Raw genomic sequence first — 10,467 nt, forward strand, 5'->3', positions numbered from 1 at the left:
TGTGTGTGTGTGTGTGTGTGTGTGTGTGTGTGTGTGTGTGTGTGTGTAAACCATATGTGGGAGAGAGCAACTTGAGACAAGCATGGAAACTCATGACATAGCTGTCCAGAAAGCCTGGATTGTTTATCAGGCTCCAATTGAGGATAAGTCTGACTAAAGTAAAAGAGTTCTATTCTCTCCCTCTCCTCCCCTCCCCTCTCTTCTACTCTTTTGTGAAGTCTAAAGTTGTGTTCTACGTTTTAATTACTGTGCTTAAAAGACCTATAAAACAAAAATGCCTCTAACTGTAAAGCTTCTGCACTTGCCCAAAGACAGATTACTTCCTAGAACGCTGTGGGATGTTTTTCATGCAATATAACAAGCCATGTATTTTCACTTCTGTAAACAAGGTTGGTTGCCCTAACTACACAGGATGTACTTAGGCAGGAAATAGAACAGGATGTATGCTTGCTCCTGATTGGAAAAAAGATAGGATGTAGCCTTGTGGACTTTGCCTTTATAAATACCTAACATAACTAGTGGCCATTCTCCGGGAATCCCAGGTATAGATCTGGCTAGTGTCTATCATTTTGGCCAATATTTAATAAAGCTTGCTTCAAATTTGGCTCAAAATTTATGGTCGTAGTTTTAGTCTCACCCAATGGAAATAACACTTTCTCTTCCTCCTTTTCTACTTCTCCCCCCTTCTTCTTCCCTAATTCTCCACTCCTCCCTCCTCAGGGGTCCCAAAGAAGTGCTACTTTTCACTTGTCCCTTCACCCTTATCTTTCTCATGCATTTCTCCTAACTTTTTTATTATTATTATTTCAAAGTCTGTGTTGTCCTGCGCTTCTCAGAATGAACCTGGATGGGATTTCAAAGAACTACCCGTCTCAAATAAATTTCATTTTAGTTTGAAAACCTTATGTTCAAATGATTTACTGACTGTCACATGGCTAGGAAGTGAGGGGCCAGGATTAGCAGGAGATTTCACAATTCACAATCTGAAAATTTTCCTACTCAAATAGGAAAGATTCCAAATAAAGATGGCTTCATTAGAAAATAAAAAGCATAGGGGGGGACTGCCAGACTCTCAAAGGAGGAAGTGGGTGATGGGGGGAGCGACTGTATGAGGGAGGACCGGGGGGGGGGGTCAGAAATCAGGATGTAAAGTGAATAAATTAATGGGAAAAAAGAAAAAAACTAATACATAAATTCATGGTATGAAAATTTCAAAGAATCAATAAAACATTATTTTAAAAATTTAAAAAGCCATTTAATAATAATAATGAACAACTATATAATTTGTACTGGATAAGAATACTGAAAAGACTTGTAAGTTCTTGCAGATCTATTTAACAGATGAAGAATACAAACAGCAGCAAGAACAAGACAGCAAACAAATATATTAGGGCCATCCAGCTGAAATGTCAGGTCTCAGTCACTTGGGAGATATATGCTTCATCTCCAAAAAGCAAAACAAAAGTTTGGCAAGATAGCTCAATCTTTGCCAAGTGTAGTGGGTTGAACCAACCCAAATTTGTGCTGGAACCTTGAAACATCAGAATGTGACCTTATTTGGAAAAGCAATTTTTGCCGATATAGTAAAAACTAGAGATGAGAACATACTAGATTAGAGTAAACTTCAATGAGAACATCCCTATAAGAAACAGGAGGGACTGGCTAGGTGGCTCAGCAGTTAAGAGAACCTATTGTTCTTACAGAGAACAGGAATTCAGTTCTCAGTAACCATGTCAGGTGCCTTGTAACTGCCTGCAATTCTAGCTTCAGGGAATCTGGTGTCCTGTTTTGCACTCCACACACACCCATACAAACATGACATACACTCACAGGCAACTCACACACATGTAAATAAGAACAAAATAAATTGAGGAGGAATGAGAGAGGAGAGACACAACAAACACAACATGTCAAGAGGCATAGGTTACAATTATGGAGCCTCCAGAAGCTGGAGTGGACAAGGAGAATTCTCCCCATGAATCTTCAGCAAGGTCATGGCCCTGCTGGCCACTCTATAGTCATTTATTCTCTGTATTTTGATCAGTTGTGGATTGTTGCAATAGTCGCCATATGTTGCTGAAAGAAGCTTGTTCGATAAAGTGTTAGAGCTATACTTACTTACAGATCTAGAGATAAGTATGTAGATAGAATATAGTTTCCTGGTTTAGGAAAGTGATAGTAGTATGTTCCCCTCTAGGTCCATGACCTCATTAGCCTCTGGTAATTCCCTAGATTTACAATTGAGGCATGAATTCCCTCCTATTCAGCAGATTTTTTTTTTTTGCTTTAGTCCAATTTATTGTACCAACAACTCAAGAAGTAATATATTACAATAGCAATAGTATAGTTAATATCCCATATCATACTTATAGAAAAAAATTGATAAAACAAGTATGCATTTGTCATACTGGATAGGCTAATTCATACCTTATGCCAACCATTTTTCTATTATAGTGAATCTTTTGACATGGTGGTTTATTCTTTAAATATATACAAAAATACTCAATTGAAAATTAGTACAGTGATGACAAAATAGCTCAGTGTGTGTTATTTTTTGTGGCTTTTCCTTATTTTTTTAAATTTTTTTTATCAGATATTTTATTTACATTTCAGATGTTATCCCCTTACCCCATTCTCCCACCCCCGCCCAGGAACCCCCTCATCCCATCCCCCCTCCTCCTGCTTCTATGAGGATGTGTGCTCACCTACCCCCGCCCACCTCCCCACCCTTGAATTCCCCCACACTGGGCGTCCAGCCTTCATGGGACCTCGGCGGATCTTAAATCCAGTTAGGTAGCTGTTCGTTATCCCCAAGATATGAGTGCCACTATTGCACCCATGGGTATACCATGCTGCGCTGCTCATTGAGATCTCTGGGCTTTACAAATGGAAAGGATTTTTAATTGCTTTTATCTCATGGCAGCATGCATAGCACCTTAGGATGCTACGGGAAACCAGCTTTCAGGGCAGATCACTTCCCGCTCTATTTCATCCCAACATCCAACATTTGTTTCCAGTTATTTTCTTTGATCTTAACTTTTCTGATGAAATCTCAAAGCACTTTTACTTTGCATTTCCCAAACGACTAAAGATGTTGAACACTTTCTAAGACGTTTCTTAGCCATTCTTAATCTCTTCTTTTGAGAAATCTTTGTTTAGAAATTGTAGCTTGATTTTTAAATTGGATCATTTGTGTTCTTGATACTCCTTCTCCTCTTCCTCTTCCTTCTTTCTATACTCAAGATACTAATCTTCTATGGGCTGTACACTCGGTAAAGACTCTCTTTCCTACTGTGGCTTCGTCTTCTTTTTCATTTGTTATACAGAGCTTTTTAGCTTTATAATGTTCCATTTATCAATTGACAGCCTTAATTCCTGAAGGAATGAAGTCTTATTCAGAAAGTATCCTGCTATACATGTATCTTCTAGGGTAATGTCTATGCTTTTTCCTCTCAGTTTCAGTGTTTCAGGATATACACTGAGGTCTTTGATCCACAGGGATATTTTTGTGCAGGATAATATTTTATTCTACCATTGTCTGACAAAGCCAAAATTATATAATATGTTATTTGACATTCATGCTGTCACTTAAACCCATGTCCTGGTATTTTCATTTGTAATAGCTTTCAGACCTACCTTGTTCTCTTTAATGACAACCCAATAATTCTATTGTGTAAATGAACAAAATTTGTGTCTGTTAATCCTCTGTTACCATGCTAGCATGCTTCTTGCTACTTGCTATTAAGATAATTGTTCAGCGAATAGTCCTGGAAACATGGGCAAGCAGAAGATTTGACTCTATGCATAATGCAAGGATTTTTGTTACTGTTTTATAACAATAATGAAAGCAACTGGGATAACCATGCCATCTCTTAATTATTTCTAAAAGCAAACCAAAAATATAATAAAATGAAGTAAGTGTTCAGAATTTTATATTTGGTATTTCATGTAATCCTCACAGGGTTGGTTACACAGCTAATTATTATCCCTGTTTTCTTAAAACACATATTTTCTATTTAGGAAAAGTGTGCATTTATGGAAAATTTAAAAAATGTAAACAATAATAAATTAATAACATGTAATAACATTATAACAAATATTGTTATGTCAATAAATTGGTAACATTTAATGACAATATACTTCTACCTGCTCAGGGAAATCTATTTTAACAAATTGCTTTAATGACTTCTTTCTATGCAGCTCTTTTACAACTTTTTTATATTACATTTTAATTTAATTTTTTGAGACAGGTTCTTGCTCTGTAGCTCAAGCTTGCCTTGAAATTGCCGAGGCTGTCCTCAAACTCTAAATCCTCCTATCTCAGCCTCCCAATGATGGAATTATAAGCAGGAGTCACCAGGATTGCTTCTTATTTAATAGCGTACTGTTTATTTCCTGTGTTCCCTCTCCAATAACTATTTCTTAAAATGCTGTGCAATGGGCCCTCCCAGCCTGCATGTGCCCTGATCTCTTGGCTTACCTCCTGCCAGAGCTGTGCATTAAAAAGTAGGTTTTTTAGTACAGAGATCTTGTGTGCTTTCTACCAGGGCTTTTAAAACTTTCTTTTTCACTTGTGACGCCATTCTGCCTGAGAAATTTTTTTTTTTTTATTGGATGTTTTATTTACATTTCATATGTTGTCCCCTTACCCCATCCCCCACCCACCCAGGAACCCCCAATCCCCTCACACCTCCTCCTTCTTCTTTGTGGATGTAACCTCTATCTACCCCCCCACTCCCACCTCCCCACCCTCAAAACTCCCACCCCCTGGGGCATCCAGCCTTCATGAGGTCAAGGATCTCATCTTCCATCTGTGCCCAGCAGGGCCCTCCACTCTTATATATTCAGCTAAGGCCCTGGATCCCTCCATAAGTGCTCCCAGGCTGGTGGTTTAGACCCTGGGAGCTGTGGTTGGTTGGTATTGTTGCTCTCCTCATGGGGCCACAAATCCTTTCAGCTCCTTCAGTCTTCACTCTAACTCCTCCATTGAGAACCCCATGATCACTTCAATGGCTAGTTGTGAGCATCTGCCTCTGAATATGTCAGACTCTTGAAGACCTCTGAGGAGACATCCATATCAGGCTCTTATCAGCATGCGCTTCCTGACTTCCACATCAGCATCTACCTTTGGTGACTGCACATGGGATGGATACTCAGGTGGAAAGGTCTTCAGACGGCCCCTCCTTCAGTTTTTGTCCCTCGCTTTGTCTCCATATTTGCTCCCTTGAGTATTTTGTTGCTCCTTCTAAGAAGGACCGAATCACCCCCACTTGGTCTTCATTCTTTATGGACTTCATGTGGCCTGTGAGTTGCATCTTGGGCATTTTAAGGTTCTGGGCTAATATCCAATAATCAGTGAGTGAATACCATGTGTGTTCTTTTGTGATTGGCTTACCTCACTCAGTATGATAATTTCTAGTTCCATCCATTTACCTAGGAACCTCTCAAATTCATTGTTTTTAATAGCTGAGTAATACTCCATTGTGTAAATATACCACATTTTTTTAATCCATTCCTCAGTTGAAGGACATCTGGGTTCTTTCCAGCTCCTGGCTATTATAAATAAGGCTGCTATGAACATAGTTGAGCATATGTCCTTATTATATGTTCGAGCACCTTCTGGGTATATGCCTAGGAGTGGTATAGCTGGATCCTCGGGTAATGCTATGTCCAATTTTCTGAGGAACCGCCACACTGATTTCCAAAGTGGTTGCACCATCTTGCAGTCCCACCAACAATGGAGGAGTGTTCCTCTTTCTCCACACCCTCGCCAGCATCTACTATCACCTGAGTTTTTAATCTTAGCCATTCTGACTGGTGTGAGATGGAATCTCAGGGTTGTTTTGATTTGCATTTCCCTGACGACTAAGGATGCCGAGCATTTCTTTAGGTGCTTCTCGGCCATTCGAGTTTCTTCTGTTGAAAATTCTTTGTTAAGCTCTATACCCCATTTTTTAATAGGGTAATTTGGTTGCCTGGAGTCTAATTTCTTGAGTTCTTTGTATATATTGGATATTAGCCCTCTATCAGATGAAGGATTGGTAAAGATCTTTTCCCAATTTGTTGGTTGTCGTTTTGTCCTATTGACAGTGTCCTTTGCCTTACAGAAACTTTGCAATTTTATGAAGTCCCATTTGTCAATTCTCGATCTTAGAGCATATGCCATTGGAGTTCTGTTCAGGAACTTTTCCCCTGTGCCCAAGTGTTCGAGGCTTTTCCCCACCTTCTCTTCTATTAGTTTCAGTGTATCTGGTTTTATGTGGAGGTCCTTTATCCACTTAGATTTGAGCTTTGTACAAGGGGATAAGAATGGATCAATTTTCATTCTTCTACATGTTGTCCTCCAGTTGAACCAGCACCATTTGTTGAAAATGCTGTCCTTTTTCCACTGGACAGTTTTAGCTCCTTTGTCAAAGATCAAGTGACCATAGGAGTGTGGGTTCATTTCTGGGTCTTCAATTCTATTCCATTGATCTTCCTGCCTGTCTCTGTACCAATACCAGGTAGTTTTTATCACTATTGCTCTGTAGTCGGGCTTGAGGTCAGGGATGGTGATTCCTCCCGAAGTTCTTTTATTGTTGAGAATAGTTTTCGCTATCCTAGGTTTTTTGTTATTCCATATGAATTTGAGAATTTCCTTTTCTAACTCTGTGAAGAATTGAGTTGGGATTTTAATGGGGATTGCATTGAATCTGTAGATTGCTTTTGGCAAGATGGCCATTTTTATTATATTAATCCTGCCAATCCATGAGCATGGGAGATCTTTCCATCTTCTGAGATCTTCTTCAATTTCTTTCTTCAGAGACTTGAAGTTCTTGTCATACAGGTCTTTCACTTGCTTGGTTAGATTCACACCAAGGTATTTTATATTATTTGCAACTATTGTGAAGGGTGTCATTTCCCTAATTTCTTTTTCAGTCTGTTTATCTTTCATGTAGAGGAAGGCTACTGATTTGTTTGAGTTGATTTTATAACCAGCCACTTTGCTGAAGTTGTTTATCAGGTTTAGGAGTTCTCTGGTGGAAGTTTGGGGGTCACTTAAGTATACTATCATATCATCTGCAAATAGCGATATTTTGACTTCTTCCTTTCCTATTTGTATCCCTTTGACTTCTTTTTGTTGTCTAATTGCTCTGGCTAAGACTTCCAGTACTATATTGAATAGGTAGGGGGAGAGTGGGCAGCCTTGTCTAGTCCCTGATCTTAGTGGGATTGCTTCAAGTTTCTCTCCATTTAGCTTGATGTTGGCTACTGGTTTGCTGTAAATTGCTTTTACTATGTTTAGGTAGGGGCCTTGAATTCCTGATCTTTCCAAGACTTTTATCATGAAGGGATGTTGAATTTTGTCAAATGCTTTCTCAGCATCTAGTGAGATAATCATATGGTTTTTTTCTTTAAGTTTGTTTATATAGTGGATTACATTGATGGATTTCCGAATATTGAACCATCCCTGCATTCCTGGGATAAAACCTACTTGATCATGATGGATGATTGTTTTGATGTGGTCTTGGATTCGGTTTGCTAGAATTTTATTGAGTATTTTTGCATCGATGTTCATAAGGGAGATTGGTCTGAAGTTCTCTTTCTTTGTTGGGTCCTTGTGGGGTTTGGGAATGAGTGTAATTGTAGCTTCATAGAACGAATTGGGTAGTGTTCCTTCTGTCTCTATTTTGTGGAATAGTTTGAAGAGAATTGGTATTAGGTCTTCCTTGAAGGTCTGATAGAATTCAGCACTAAAACCATCTGGTCCTGGGCTTTTTTTAGTGGGGAGACTTTTAATGACTGCTGCTATTTCCTGAGGGGTTATGGGACTATTTAGATGGTTTATCTGCTCCTGGTTTAATTTTGGTACCTGGTATCTGTCTAGGAAATTGTCCATTTCATCCAGGTTTTCCAGTTTTGTTGAGTATAGGCCTTTGTAGTAGGATCTGATGATTTTTTTAATTTCTTCCGTTTCTGTTGTTATGTCTCCCTTTTCAGTTCTGATTTTATTAATTTGGATACTCTCTCTGTGCCCTCTGGTTAATCTGGCTAACGGTTTATCTATCTTGTTGATTTTCTCAAAGAACCAACTCCTGGTTTTATTGATATTTTGTATTGTTCTTTCTCTTTCTATTTGGTTGATTTCAGCCCTGAGTTTGATTATTTCCTGCCTTCTACTCCTCCTGGGTGTATTTGCTTCTTTTTGTTCTAGGGCTTTTAGTTGTGCAGTCAACTTGTTAGTGTGTGCTCTTTCCAGTTTCTTTTTGTAGGCACTTAGAGCTATGAGTTTTCCTCTTAGCACTGCCTTCATGGAGTCCCACAAGTTTTGGTATGATGTGTCCTCATTTTCATTGAAATCTAAAAAGTCTTTAATTTCTTTCTTTATTTCTTCCTTGACCAAGTCATCATTGAGTAGAGAGTTGTTCAGTTTCCATGTGCACATGGGTTTTCCATTGGTTTTGTCATTATTAAAGACCAGTCTTATTCCATGGTGATCTGATAAGAGGCAAGGGATTATTTCAATCTTTTTGTATCTGTAGAGGCTTGTTTTGTGACCAATTATATGGTCTATTTTGGAGAAGGTACCATGAGGTGCTGAGAAAAAGGTATATTCTTTTGTTTTAGGATGAAATGTTCTATAGATGTCTGTTAAGTCCATTCGGTTCATAACTTCTGTTAATGTCAAAGTGTCTCGGTTTAGTTTCTGTTTCCATGATCTGTCCATTGCTGAGAGTGGGGTGTTGAAATCCCCCACTATTATTGTGTGAGGTGTAATGTGTGTTTTGAGCTTTAGTAAAGTTTCTTTTATGTATGTAGGTGCCCTTGCGTTTGGGGCATAGATGTTCAGAATTGAGAGTTCACCTTGGTAGCTTTTTCCTTTGATGAGTATGAAGTGTCCTTCCTTATCTTTTTTGATTAATTTTGGATGGAAGTCGATTTTATTTGATATTAGAATGGCTACTCCAGCTTGTTTCTTGGGACCATTGGCTTGGAAAATTGTTTTCCACCCTTTTATTCTGAGGCAGTGTCTGTCTTTGTCACTGAGGTGTGTTTCTTGTATGCAGCAAAATTCTGGGTCTTGTTTGTGTATCCAGTCTGCTAGTCTGCGTCTTTTTATTGGGGAATTGAGACCATTGATGTTAAGAGATATTAAGGAAAAATGATTGTGGCTTCCTGTTATTTTTGTTATTAGAGGTAAAGTTATGTTTGTATAGTTATCTTCTTTTGGGGTTGTTGGAAGATTACTTCCTTGCTTTTTCTAGGTTGTAGTTTCCCTCCTTGTGTTGGCGTTTTCCATCCATTATCCTTTGAAGTGCTGGGTTTGTGGGAAGATATTGTGCAAATTTGGTTTTGTCATGGAATATCTTGGTTTCACCATCTATAGTGATTGAGAGTTTTGCTGGGTATAGTAATCTGGGCTGGCAATTGTGTTCTCTTAGGGTCTGTATGATGTCCGTCTAGGCTCTTCTGGCTTTTATAGTCTCTGGTGAGAAGTCTGGTGTAATTCTTATAGGTCTGCCTTTATATGTTACTTGACCTTTTTCCCTTACTGCTTTTAGTATTTTTTCTTTGTTTTGTGCATCTGATGTTTTGATTATTAAGTGACGGGAGGTATTTCTTTTCTGGTCTAGTCTATTTGGTGTTCTGTAGGCTTCTTGTATGTTTATGGGCATCTTGTTCTTTAGGTTAGGGAAATTTTCCTCAATGATTTTGTTGAAGATATTTACTGGCCCTTTAAGTTGGGAATCTTCATTCTCATCTATACCTATTATCCTTAGGTTTGGTCTTCTCATTGTGTCCTGGATTTCCTGGATGTTTTGAGTTAGGAGTTTTTTGCTTTTTTCATTTTCTTTGACAACTGTGTCAATATTTTCCACCGTATCTTCTGCATTTGAGATTCTCTCTTCTATCTCTTGTATTCGGTTGGTGATGCTTGCGTCTGTGACTCCTGATCTCTTTCTTAGGTTTCCTATCTCCATGGTTGTCTCCCTTTGAACTTTCTTTATTGTTTCTATTTCCAGTTTCAGATCCTGAATGTTTTTGTTTAATTCCTTCTTTGTGTTTTCTTGCATTTCTTTAAGGGATTTCTGTGATTCCTCTTTAAGGGCTTCTATCTGTTTACTTGTACTCTCCTGTATTTCTTTAAGGGAGTTACTTAATTCCTTCTTATAATCCTCTATCATCATCATGAGAAGTGATTTTAATTCTGAATCCTGCTTTTCAGGTGTGAAGGGGTGTTCAGGGCTTGCTATATTGGGAGAACTGGGCACTGATGATGCCAAGAAACTTTGGTTTCTGTTGCTTATGTTCTTGCGCTTGCCTTTCGCCATCTGGGTAACTCTAGTGGTACCTGCCCTCTCTGTGTAAGATTGGAATATGTATTTCCAGTTATCTTGCTTATTGCAGAGCTCCTCGGAGTCCAGAGGTCTCTGTGGTCTTATGCCCCTAATCTCCCAGGTGGAAGAACTCCTGGGACTCAGGCCA

This window comes from Grammomys surdaster, unplaced genomic scaffold (genome assembly GCF_004785775.1).
Source record: "Grammomys surdaster isolate TR1022 unplaced genomic scaffold, NIH_TR_1.0 191, whole genome shotgun sequence".
Lineage (NCBI taxonomy): Eukaryota > Metazoa > Chordata > Mammalia > Rodentia > Muridae > Grammomys > Grammomys surdaster.